The following is a 12,267-nucleotide window of genomic DNA, read 5'->3' on the forward strand; positions in this document are numbered from 1 at the left end:
TGCCCAGATCAGCTGCAGGCAAAAGCAGAGCTTTCAATAGAAAATTTCAATAAGTGGGATCAAGATCTTGGAACATTTCTTCCAAGAATTGTAACAGGAGATGAAACATGGCTTTACTAATATGATTCTGAAGACAAAGCACAATCAAAGCAATGACTACCAAGAGGTACAAGTGGGCCAATCAAAGCAAAAGCAGAATGGTCAAGAGCAAAGGTCATGGAGACAGATTTTAGTGATGCTCAAAACATTTTGCTTGTTGACTTTTTGGAGGGCCAAAGAATGATAACATCTGCTCATTATGAGAGTGTTTTGAGAAAAGCTAGCCAAACCTTTAGCAGAAAAATGCCCAGAAGGTTTCACTAGAGAGTTCTTCTCCACCATCACAATGCTCGTGCTCATTCCTCTCATCAAACAAAGGTAATTTTGTGAGAGTTTCAATAAATCATTAGGCACCTTACAGTCCTAATTTGGCTCCTTCTGACTTCTTTTTGTTTCTTAATCTTAAAAAATCTTTAAAGGGACAGATGTAGTGGCTCATGCCTGTAATTCCAGCACTTTGAGAGGCCAAGGTGGGAGGATAGCTTAAGACCTGGAGTTCAAGATGAGCCTGGGCAACATAGTGAAACCCTGTCTTTATGAAAACGAAATGTAAAAATAGCTGGTATGGTGGAATGCACCTATGGTCCCAGCTACTTGGGAGGCTGAGGGGGGAGGATTGCTTGAGCCCATGAGGTCAAAGCTGCAGTGAGCCATGATCGCAATACTGCACTCCAGCCTGGGTGACAGAGCGAGATCCTGTCTCTAAAAACAAACAAAGACAACTTTAAAGGTTGCCCATTTTTTTTTTCCATTAATAATGGAAAAAAAACCCACGAAAAACAAAAAACTGCACTGACATGGTTAAATTCCCAGGACCCTCAGTTCTTTAGGAATGCACTAAATGGCTGGTATCATTGCTTGCAACTGTCTTGAACTTGATGGAGCTTATGTTGAAAAATAAGGTTTATATTTTTTATTTTTATCTTTTAATTCATTTTTTCACAAACTTTTTGCTGTTCCCTCATAAGTGCATAAACAAAGTAGCAAAGGCCAAATCAAATCAAATGCAATTTAGAAAATAGCACTTGTAAGCCATTCTGGGAAAGCATCAAAATAATGAAAGAGCAAATTTTGCCTATGAAATATTGAGAATATGAAGAATACAATGGAATTTGCTGATACAGTAGAACATTTTGAAAATGCATTCCGAGGAAAGAATATGGCGTGTTTCTTGGTCAGACACTAAAGCTTGCATAGAAAGTAAAGCGACTCCTTTCAGTAATCAGAGTTTGAACATACACTGACTATCTGTGCTTTATCCAAGTAAATCATCTTATAAAGCCAGTTTCGGAAGGCAATGCTTCTATTTCATTAGATTTTTACTCTAAAATGAATAAAAAATGAGTGTTGTGACCATAAAGACTAAAAGAGAAATAAAATCAGATTATATAAGAGCAACAATAAAAATTCTAGAACAGGGCAGGAGTAAATTTAAATTGTTAAATGATAGAATTAAACACAGACAATGAGAATTAAGAAATGAAATTGACAAAAAGGCTTTGGAAGAACCCAAATATTTATACTTCCACTCTACCACCAACACTGAGAGGCAGTAATACAAAAGCCCTCACCCAGACCTATTGTCTTAGCCCATTTGGGCTACTATAACAAAATGCCTTCAACTTGGTAATTTACAAGCAACAGGAATTTATTGCTCATAGTCTGCAGGCTGCGCAGTAAGCTTAAGGCACCAGCAGATTCAGTGTCTGATGAGGGCTCATTCTCTGCTTCAAAAATGGTACCTTCTTGCTGCATCTTCACATGGAGGAAGGAGCAAACATGCTCCCTCAAGACTCTTTTGTAAAGGCCCTAATCCTACTTATAAGGGCAGACGGAGCCTTCATGACCTAATCATCTCCCATAGGCCCCAACTCTTAATACTATTACATTGAAGAGTAGGTTTCAACATACAAATTTGGTGGGAACACAAACATTCAGATCATAGCACCTGCCTTTCTTGATCTCCCTGTGACCCTTTTCTTTGTTCTATAACCTTTTCATTCAGGAGTAGGCTCAGTGCTTTTCCTTCTTCCCTTCCATGAGTAAACCTCATGTCCCAGCCTTCACACAATAGGAGAGGCATTTTTTCAAACTCATGGAAGAAATACAATGGTCTGAGCCTGTTTTAGTCAAAATAGAATTGAGTTATGAAGTGGTAATGAGCAACCCTCAAATCTTGAGGGATTAACACATGAAGTTTATTTCTTGAACACACAAAGTTTGTTGTAGATCAGGTGACCTAGCAGTGCAACTGTCTTCCATGAGATGACTCAGCACTGCAGTCTGCTTCATTATTGCAGTTCTGCCATTTTAATGCACCACTCTAGTCTCACCACTGAAAGGAAATAGTGAATTGAAGAATTTCACTGCCAGCCCAGAAGAGACGCCTGTTACTTCTTCTTACAGTTCCTTAGTCAGTAGTAGATTCATGGCCTCACTAGCCTCAAGGAGCTCAGTAGGGTTTTGGTGAACACTAGAAATGTCTATGAAGACCTTTCGGTGCTTGGTCTTTCATAGGCTAAAAGAATTTATAAAAAATTCTCTCTCTCCCAAAAATGTGATTATTTTAGGAATGTTATTATTCCCCTGTGGATGCAAATAAAACTTTGACCCTTGATGCTGAGAAATGGCAGAATTCTCCTAATGGATGTGTCTCCCCTTCCTCTGAAGCACTGAAACCCAGTGCTCCAATAGGCAGGAAATCCCTAGAGCCTAGTTGTAGAATGTGCAAATACATAGAAATGTTTAAAAATATGATCCCATTTTACAATGATATTAAAATATAACATTAGACTTTGGTAATACCTGAGAAATAATGCTCATTTTATGTGCAGATAAAAGGGCAAAATTGGCTGAATTTAGTTTAAAGAAAAAAAACCTCACTATCTTTGAAAGCATTTAACTTCCTCATTGCAGAGTAGGAGAAACCCTAATACACAGATAACATATAAGCAAACAAAATCCTCTTCCATCTCCTGTTGCAAAAAGCACTCAACGAGTAACTATGAATTAGAAATCTAAATAAACAGCTGGTATCTAAGTATAGCCTCCTGAATATGGAGCTTTTTGGTTGACTGTATCTAAATATGTGATAGATTTTAAGGAAGTCAACGTGGTTATTTCCTTCTGTCAAATGCATTATTTAGATACAATCAGGCAGTAAAATTCTAAAAATAGGTTAGAAGGCTTAATACAAGGAGCAACGTTTAACCTGTTTGATGAAGGCTCAGGGAAGCACGTTGAATGCTGTTGAAGCGAAAAAGCAGTTTGTACATAATGAACCTCAGTAAGAAACAACATTCACAGATTTACCTGTGAAACCACACACCTCACCCTCCCAAGTATTTATCTGACCAAATTTAATTGAACTGAAGCAGATAAAACTGTTCAAGCATGGGAACCAGTAATTGTTTGTAATTCATAAAAAGGATTATTCACATGCAACACCTCCAGAGAAACTACCTGTCTCTAAAGAAAATACCTACAGTTATAACAAAATGTTCTACAAATATGCACTTTTTAATAGTCTACTTACCTACAGGAATAACGCAAGCATCACTGCCCTTGCGGGAAGTGGTGGTAAGAATTCTTGCCCATGCCCATCAGTACAGTACACAATTTTAGAAGTTACACTCCAGCTCTAAACTCACACTTAAAATACAAGATTTTGCTTCTAAGGCTTCATTTACATGCCAAGCAATTAAGTCAGTTAAGGTCATTACACGCTAATAAAGTTAGAAGAAGATCTATTTCTAGGTCTTCCATGCTGACAAATTTCCCAAAGGTATCCTTGGGAAACTATCTTTGTTGATATTGTGATTTATAATAAGAAATATATTTTATTTTTGGTCCCTGGCACAGAGCTCCTAAACAATCAATAGTAAACTTCTAAAAACATAGGGGTGCTAGGTTTATCTTTTTTTCCTAATATTTGCTATTTGACCCCAGTTGCTGACACAGAGCTCCTAATCCCTTGGAATTTTATGAGTGATAAGAATATCTTTTGCCATAAAGAAGTGACTCTTGGTGAGTTCCTGTATGGTTCCTGGGCCCCAGAGATACCAAACCTTGATTAGAAACTTGGAACTTTCAGGCCCATCCCGTATCCTCTGGAAAGAGGAGAAGAGCTGGAAGTTGAGTTAATAGTCGATCATGCCTACATGATGAAGCCTCCATAAAAATCTCAGATCTATGACTTTCAGAGAACTTGTGGGTTGGAGAACACATCCATGTGCCAGAAAGGTAATATACTCCAATTCCATGGGGAAAGAAGTTCCTATGCTTGGAGCCCTTCTGAGCCTCAGCCTATGTACCTCTTTATCTAGCTGTTCATCTATAGTCTTTATAATACCATTTATAACAAACGGGTAAATGTAAGTAAAGTGTTTCCTTGAGTTTTGTGAATCACTTGAGTAAATTATCAAGCCTAAGAAGAAGGTCACGGGAAGCTCTCACATGCAGTCAAGTCAGACAGAAATTTTGGGTAACCTGGGAACCTACTACTTGCAATTGGTATCTGAGAAGTCTTGTGAGAATATAGGATAGGAAAAAGCAAACAGTTTTTTTCTTTAAACTTCCTTCCACCATGCATATCAACACAAGGCTAATAAGGTAAACTGTGTATACATATTAATCCATTCATAAATTCATGTAGTAAATTTTAACTGGACATATACTAAGTACCAGGTATTATTTATGGACACATGCTGGACTCAAGACTTATGGCCCAGAAGACATTTATGCAGCCAACAAACGTAAGAAAAAAAAAAACTCAACATCACTGATCATCACAGAAATGCAAATTAAAACCACAATGAGATACCATCTCATGCCAGTCAGAATGGCAAATATTAAAAAGTCAGGAAACAATAGATGCCGGTGAAGCTGTGGAGAAATAGGAACACTTTTACACTGTTGGTGGAAATGTAAATTAGTTCAACCATTGTGGAAGACAGTATGGCGATTCCTCAAGGATCTAGAACCAGAAATATCATTTGACCAGCAATCCCCTTACTGGGTATATATTCAAAGGAATATAATCATTTACTATAAAGACACATGCACATGTATGTTTACTGCAGCACAATTTACAATAGCAAAGACATGGAACCAACCCAAATGCCACCAATGATAGACCGGATAAAGAAAATGTGGTACATACATACCACGGAATGCTATGCAGCCATAAAAAGGAATGAGATCATGTCCTTTGCAGGGACATGGATGAAGCTGGAAACTATCATCCTCAGCAAACTAACACAGGAACAGAAAAACAAACACAGCATGTTCTCACTCATAAGTGAGAGTTGAACAATGAGAACACATGGACACAGAGAGGGGAATATCACACACCAGGGCCTGTTGGGGAGTTGGGGGTGAGGGGAGGGAACTTAGAGGATGGGTCAGTAGGTGCAGCAAACCACCATGGCGCATGTATACCTATGTAACAAACCTGCATGTTCTGCACATGCATCCTGTTTTTTTTTGGAAGAAATAAAGAAGAAAAAAAGACTAATGGCATGACCAGTGCTGGCCACAATACAACAATGTGTGCCTTATAAAGTAAGCAAATCAGAGTAAATGAGTTATTGCTCAATACCAGTTAATTACTTAGTTGGAAGACTTCTCTGGAACAATAAGAATAGAAATGCTATAAAAATAAACAAAATTATTTTTGCCATTCAGAGAAAGGGACAGTGGGATATTTTGTGTGTGGCTGACATGAAGCCATCTGGGAGCATTTATTCATACAGAGAAACTAATGATATCACTGAAACGCTACGTCAAGAAATTTCTTCAAAATGTACAATGAGGCTTTAAGTAAATAAGCCATGAATATACCACATTTAAAAATAATAGAAAATGCCACAAATTTGAAATGCTTTGGGAGACACTGAATTCAGAAGGAGGCTTTAGGAGAATTCACAATGGCAGCGAACACTGACGCATTCACTACACATCTGCAGGGACTTCATTCTTCAAGACAGAAAAATATGCTTCCCACCAGTTGTGACTCTATTATTTCACCATTACCTCTAGAATTTATATGAGTGCAGGATCATTGCCCAGAACCAACACACAGTTGGCATCTTTCCAAACCTGCAAACAATTCTCAGGCCACTGAGGGGACCTTAAGTCTGAGAGCCTGGAAATTACTTGTAATTAGTTTCCTTTTGTCATCAGTGGGCAAGAGATGATAAAAAGGTAACATTCATACCTGTCAGGAACCATCCGCCAGGGAGCACGCTTTCTTGGAGTCAGCACTCAGAAAGGCAATCCTTCTGTGGAGTTAGAAACTATAATTTGGTTGGAAGAAGGAGATGCATTTGTCTCAAGGTCAGCCTGAATGCTTTACAGATTCATGTATTAATTTGGTTCACAAATACACAGCTTCATTTCCCCCCATCATCATCCAGAAGTGACCTTCGCCAAACTCTGGGTGTGGATTGAGTTTTTCATCACTACTTTTCTACAAGATTCATCTCTCAGTGGATGCTTATTTTCTGACTGGGGAATTTAAGTTTTCCGCTCGGCGATATTACACAGAAATGGGTCTTGTGGCTGTACTGCAGCCTGCTCTTTTAGTTTGGCTATAAACAAATATTCCCTAAAAATCAGGACAAAAGGACGAAAGTAGTAAGTCAAAGATCTAGTTGTCCCAGGACTACTGAAAAAGAATCATCTCAGATATGTTCACCATATAGAACCCGTGAAATGACTACTGTTTTCCGATCTAATTCATGTTCATATTCTGGTTATTTTAAATACCCATATCCAATTAACCTTGCTTACTAGATTAAAAATGTATCTTATGAGCTGTTCAAACATTGTCTTTCTTCTTCTCTCCAAATTCAGGAAACTTAGTAAACTGGGCTGGCAGGACCTTAATAAATCTGATGGCCACTGGAGCTTTAACAAACAACCAGGCTTTGATGACCTCAAGTGGTGGGGTGGGGGTGGGGGCGGGGGGAAGGGCTTTAACTGGCTTCCCATTGCCATCACAAAGATCTGTCATTTACAAGCAGTTCTAAGCATGCTTAGAAAGTGAGGAGATGTAACTGGTCTGTAGCTAATCAAAGGTTTTGTTTCAAAATCACATAATTCAGTTAATGTTGCGCGGTAAGGTGAGAAAATGAAAAATATCACTCTCTCCCATTTCATCATTCTAAGCCACAGCAAAATATGAACATGTCTGCTTCTCTGTTTGCCTCATCTTAAATAATTTCTACAAACCCTTTTCCTCACTGTTTTTCTTGACCACTTCTGAAACGTGGTGTTCAGCACATCTGGAAAAAGATATCTATTTTCCAATTTTATATTCCATTGTATAAACATATTTGTTTGATATTCTGTTCATTTTTATAAGATTTTGATGATATTCAGACTAACTTCCTAACATGTCTTTATGATTTCCGGTGACTGAGATGAATACTAGTATAGCCAAGAAATTTCAGGGTAAGAGCTGCAACTTTAGCGAAAGCCAAAGGCTAAATTTTACATGTCTTCGTTAATGTTAAGCTGACGGAGGTAGTACAGACCCTGCTCTTTCTAGTGAATAGAAAATTTCAAGCCTCTTCTGTGAATTTTTAAGTAATCTAATCTGCTTGAGGTTTATTCTTTCTTTATAATCATGTTGCCAGCTCAGTCTGGGATTTGGGACCTAAATAATGATCTTTGAGAAAATTATAAGGTGAACCTCCTGGGTAAAGACAGAAAAATGCCAAGGATTTGATTACTAATTGTACCAATAACACAAAGGTCAGATATGCCCAGAGATCTAATGAATGTTCAGACACGTTCTCATTTCTTTCCCCAAATCTAATAATATGGCTAGAGCACTGATTTCCTAATATGGGTGGTATGGTTGTTGCTGTGCATGCTCTGATCACATCTGGACTCTGAGGAAGAAAGTGTGGGACAGGGGGTTGGAAATTAAATGTCAGGCCCTTCATTTTCTGTGACTGGAGCCAGTAACTTTGTGCCACCATAAGAATCTCACTTAGCCTAGTGTATTAGTCCATTTTCACGCTGCTAATAAAGACATACCTGAGTAATTTATAAAGACAGAGAGGTTTAATGGACTCACAGTTCTACGTGTCTGGGGAGGCCTCACAATCATTGCAGCAGGTGAAAGGCACCTCTTATATGGCAGCAGGCAGAGAGAACGCGAACCAAGCGAAAGGGGTTTCCTCTTATAAAGCTATCAGCTCTCGTGAGACTTACTCACTACCACGAGAACTGTATGGGGGAAACCGCCCCCATGATTCAATTCTCTCCCACCGGGTCCCTCCCGTAACACCTGAGAATTGTGGAAGCTGGAATTCAAGATGAGATTTGGCTGAGGACACAGCCAAACCATATCACCTGGGCTTCTTTTTCCTCCTTTCCTCCATCACTGTGTCTCAGAGCAACATATTTTCCTACTGGAGCGTTTTTCACTGATACAATGGATATAATTTGGGAGCCTTTGATGGAAAGACTTGAAAGAGTCATTAACTTCATTTGCTTCATTTGTTTTCCAAGTCAAAGAATCCCAAAGAGAACTGCTGTGAAAAATAAGAGTATCTTAATTGACTGCCTTGAAGCTATGCATTTAAACATCATAGTCAGAAAGGCTGGACTATTTCTTCAGGATGGACTGTTTCAAAAATTTAACTATTATCTAAAGTTGGAGTTCTTCCACTTTATGTGAAGGTTTACCCTTTTATATCTTCCAATTCCCTTCCTTTGAGTATTGTTCCTCCCTTTGCTCTTTAGTATCCTACTCTGTCCAGGAAAGGGAAGACTTCAAGCCTTTTTTTCGGTGAGTATTTTTAAGTAATGTTATCTGCTTGAGATTTACTATTTCTTATAAATTTTTAGCTTACTAAATAGTGATTCAAGAAACGTCCACCTGAATAAGTAGTATTTTACCATTTGCCTAACTGACTCACGACATCTTTTTCATTGGGTTCAAACACAGGCTACACCATTTACTAGCTGCGTGACCTCCAGCAAGTTACTTAACTTAGTTTGCTTAGTTATATAATAAAGATAAAAAGAATAATACCTACCTCATAGTATTGTTGTAAGGATTATATTAGCTTAATTTAAAAGTACTTAAAATGGTGACTGGCATATAGTAAAAATTTCAATATGTGTCATTGTTATTACTCTTACTAATAGGATTATTATAATTTGTAAATTTTCAAGTTAAAAATAGGCATTCCGGTCTCCTTCTCCCCTGGTGGCGGTGGTGGCGGGGCCGCGGCGGCTGATCGCAGTGTGGGGCAACGAGCGGCTGGTGGAGGTGCTGTACCAGCAGCTGGAGGGAGCCTGTACGGTGTTCGGCAGCAGGGCCCCCGGGCCAGCCATGTACAAGCGCATGTCCCGGGCCCTGGCCAAGCTGGGCTACGAGCAGACCCCGTCCCAGTGCCAGGAACGCATCAAGCTGGTTGGATACCCAGAACTGAATACTGTGCTCCAGCTGTGGCCTCACCCTCACCGGTGCTGAATAGAGAGCAAGAACCACCTTCATAGCTTACATGAGCTGGAGTCAGATGGCAGCACTATGGAGGACTATTCACAGGAGGACTGGGGAAACCACAGTCAGGATCTCCATGGCTATCCAACAGATCAGGAATTGGATGAAATACCTGTCACAAAGAGAACATTAAAAATAAAACAAGAGTCTTCTGAGGAAGCACAGAGGAGAGACATCATGCAGAATATTGTACAGATTTTGGAATCGGTACAGTTGAAATGGGAACTTTTTCAGAGCTGGACAGACTTTTCAAGGCTCCATCTTTCTAATAAACTGGCCATTTTTGGAATTGGTTATAACACCCATTGGAAAGAGGATATCCGTTACCATTATGCTGAGATCAGCTCCCAGGTGCCCCTTGGCAAGTGACTTCGGGAGTACTTCAACTCTGAGAAGTCTGAAGGACGGATCATTATGACCCGAGTGCAGAAAATGAACTGGAAAAATATTTACTACACATTTTTAGAGATCACTATTAGCGAAGCTAGGTGCTTGGAGCTGCACATGGAAATTGACTGGATACCCATTGCCCATTCCAAACCAACTGGTGGGAATGTTGTTCAATATTTATTGCCTGGGGGTATTCCTAAAAGCCCAGGCCTTTATGCCATTGGCTATGAAGAATGTATTGAGAGGCCCCTCTCACCACACATGGAGCAACCTTCCCTGGACCCAGGAAAAGAGGGCCGGGTTGACCTGAGAACTCTTTCAGCACAAGCCTCATTATAGGTGGAAATAGAACCCACCCGAATTATCTATTGCTATCTCTGGATTTTTGAGGTCAGGACTCTGCAGCAGTGCTTATTTTTACATTTCCAAGTGAATACCAAAACCTTCAGCAAAGATTTGGTTGGTATTAATGGGTTTTTGTCTCAGAACTGTATTGTGGATCCCGGAGTTTCCCCCAAATCCATCTACATCAAATTTGTAGAAGTAGAGAGAGATTTTCTTTCCGCAGGCTCTTTAGTTGAGTGCCTGGAAAAAGCCATTGGATACCCCTTAAAATTTAACAACTGAATGTCATCCTTCATAAGGATTTGGGCTCTTAGCTCCTTCTTCTCTACTCACTTCCCATTACCGGTACCACCCCTCATCCAGATGCCACCATCAGACTCTTCATGGAAACCCTTTCTTCGATTGGGCCAGCATGACTTCTAAGGAATCATAGTAGACTTGGGCCAGAAAAAACAGACCTTACCTGAAAATGCTCATTTTGAGCAAGCAAGATATATAGCTAACTTGCCTGGTGGGTCAGCTATTTCTTTTTTAAAAACAGAAAAACAATTTTTAAATGGATTTTAGAGCCCTAATACAAACAAATGTAGGTACATTCCATATTGGACAAAACTTACACTTTGAGTTTCATATGAAATTGAAAAATTGTATTTTTTTCACAATGTTTCATTTTTACACATCTCTGTGTCTCTATATAAGTAATATTTACAACCCTGAATAAATAAGCAATAGATTAAAAAAATAGGTTTTCAGTGTACTAGCTTTTTTGCATTAACATAAACTGTGAATGTAGGCTGCCTACTCATGAAAAATAAAATATGCAGTAACATTTTAATTTGTGTTTCACTTTCTTTATAAAATTAAGAAAATGCAAGAGCAGTTTCCCAAAGTCACATCTTAAGAAATGGGACTTGAGACACTGGTATTTACAAGAAAAGCATGATGACACATTAGTCAGAAAAATTACATATAAAAGGTTTAGTGTAATTATCAAATGCTAAGGATTGCATAAGATAAAAGAGAAAACTGTATAGGTTATTAACGTAGAGTTAGAGAGTGTGTGTGTGTGTTGGATAAGTGTTGCTTAAGCATAGATAGGACAATAACTATTGTCAAGTATTTTTATACTTGAACTTTTCCCACAACAATCCTGTGAGATCCTTGGTTATAGATAAAGAATCTAAGGACTAAATAAGCTAAGGATGTAAACACATGTCTTCAGAATGTAGTATTCCTTATGTCAGACTGAAGTGTAGCGCTCTTTTGACTCTACAATAATTGTACCTGTATTAGACAAATGGAATAAACCAGAACAAGATGTACATAGTCCCTGGCTTCTCAATACTTCTAATTTAACACACACAAAATTTGAAAAAGTAATTAGAAATGTTTAAAAAAATTAAAAGGAGAACTTCTAGGTAGCTGAAGACAATGGTGGTCACCAAGCTACCACTCTCCCACCGTATCTTCCTAAAACAATATCAAATAACAAGGTGGCAAATGTAAATTTACACAGAAAAAGCCCTCTGCATAACTTGAAGACATAGAATGCGAAAACTTCCAAGTAACAATAGGTTAAAAAAATAAAAATTACCAAATTCCAGTACAATCTTCCATGCTACCACCTTAATCCCCACCCTCCAGCCACGAGGCAAAAGAGAAAAACTATAGGGAAGACAGAAAAGGAAGATAAGGAAGGAGCCAACTGATCCAAAATTATCCTCAGAAAGATTGATTCTACCTTAAATCTGAATATTCTAAAAAAGCATCTGACTAGATCAGAACATGGATCACAGGGAAGGGATTTCAAAGTACCTATGGTTTAAAGGGGCAATCTTTGAAACACATAGCTTCTGAAAGAGAAAAAAAGTCAATAAAGAAGGTAAGAAACTCCACTTGGTAATTAGGTG

General features: G+C 38.6%; 1 pseudogene across 1 annotated transcript in view; it reads left to right on the top strand.

Moving 5' to 3' along the window:
* LOC110742162 overlaps positions 1–12,267 on the top strand; it is a 32,103-nt pseudogene extending 19,836 nt beyond the window's left edge. Inside the window, exon 2 of the transcript XR_002519581.2 lies at positions 9,302–12,267. The product of XR_002519581.2 is annotated as a myb/SANT-like DNA-binding domain-containing protein 2 pseudogene (transcript). The remainder of the gene's footprint in view (positions 1–9,301) is intronic.

Source organism: Papio anubis, chromosome X (genome assembly GCF_008728515.1).
Source record: "Papio anubis isolate 15944 chromosome X, Panubis1.0, whole genome shotgun sequence".
Lineage (NCBI taxonomy): Eukaryota > Metazoa > Chordata > Mammalia > Primates > Cercopithecidae > Papio > Papio anubis.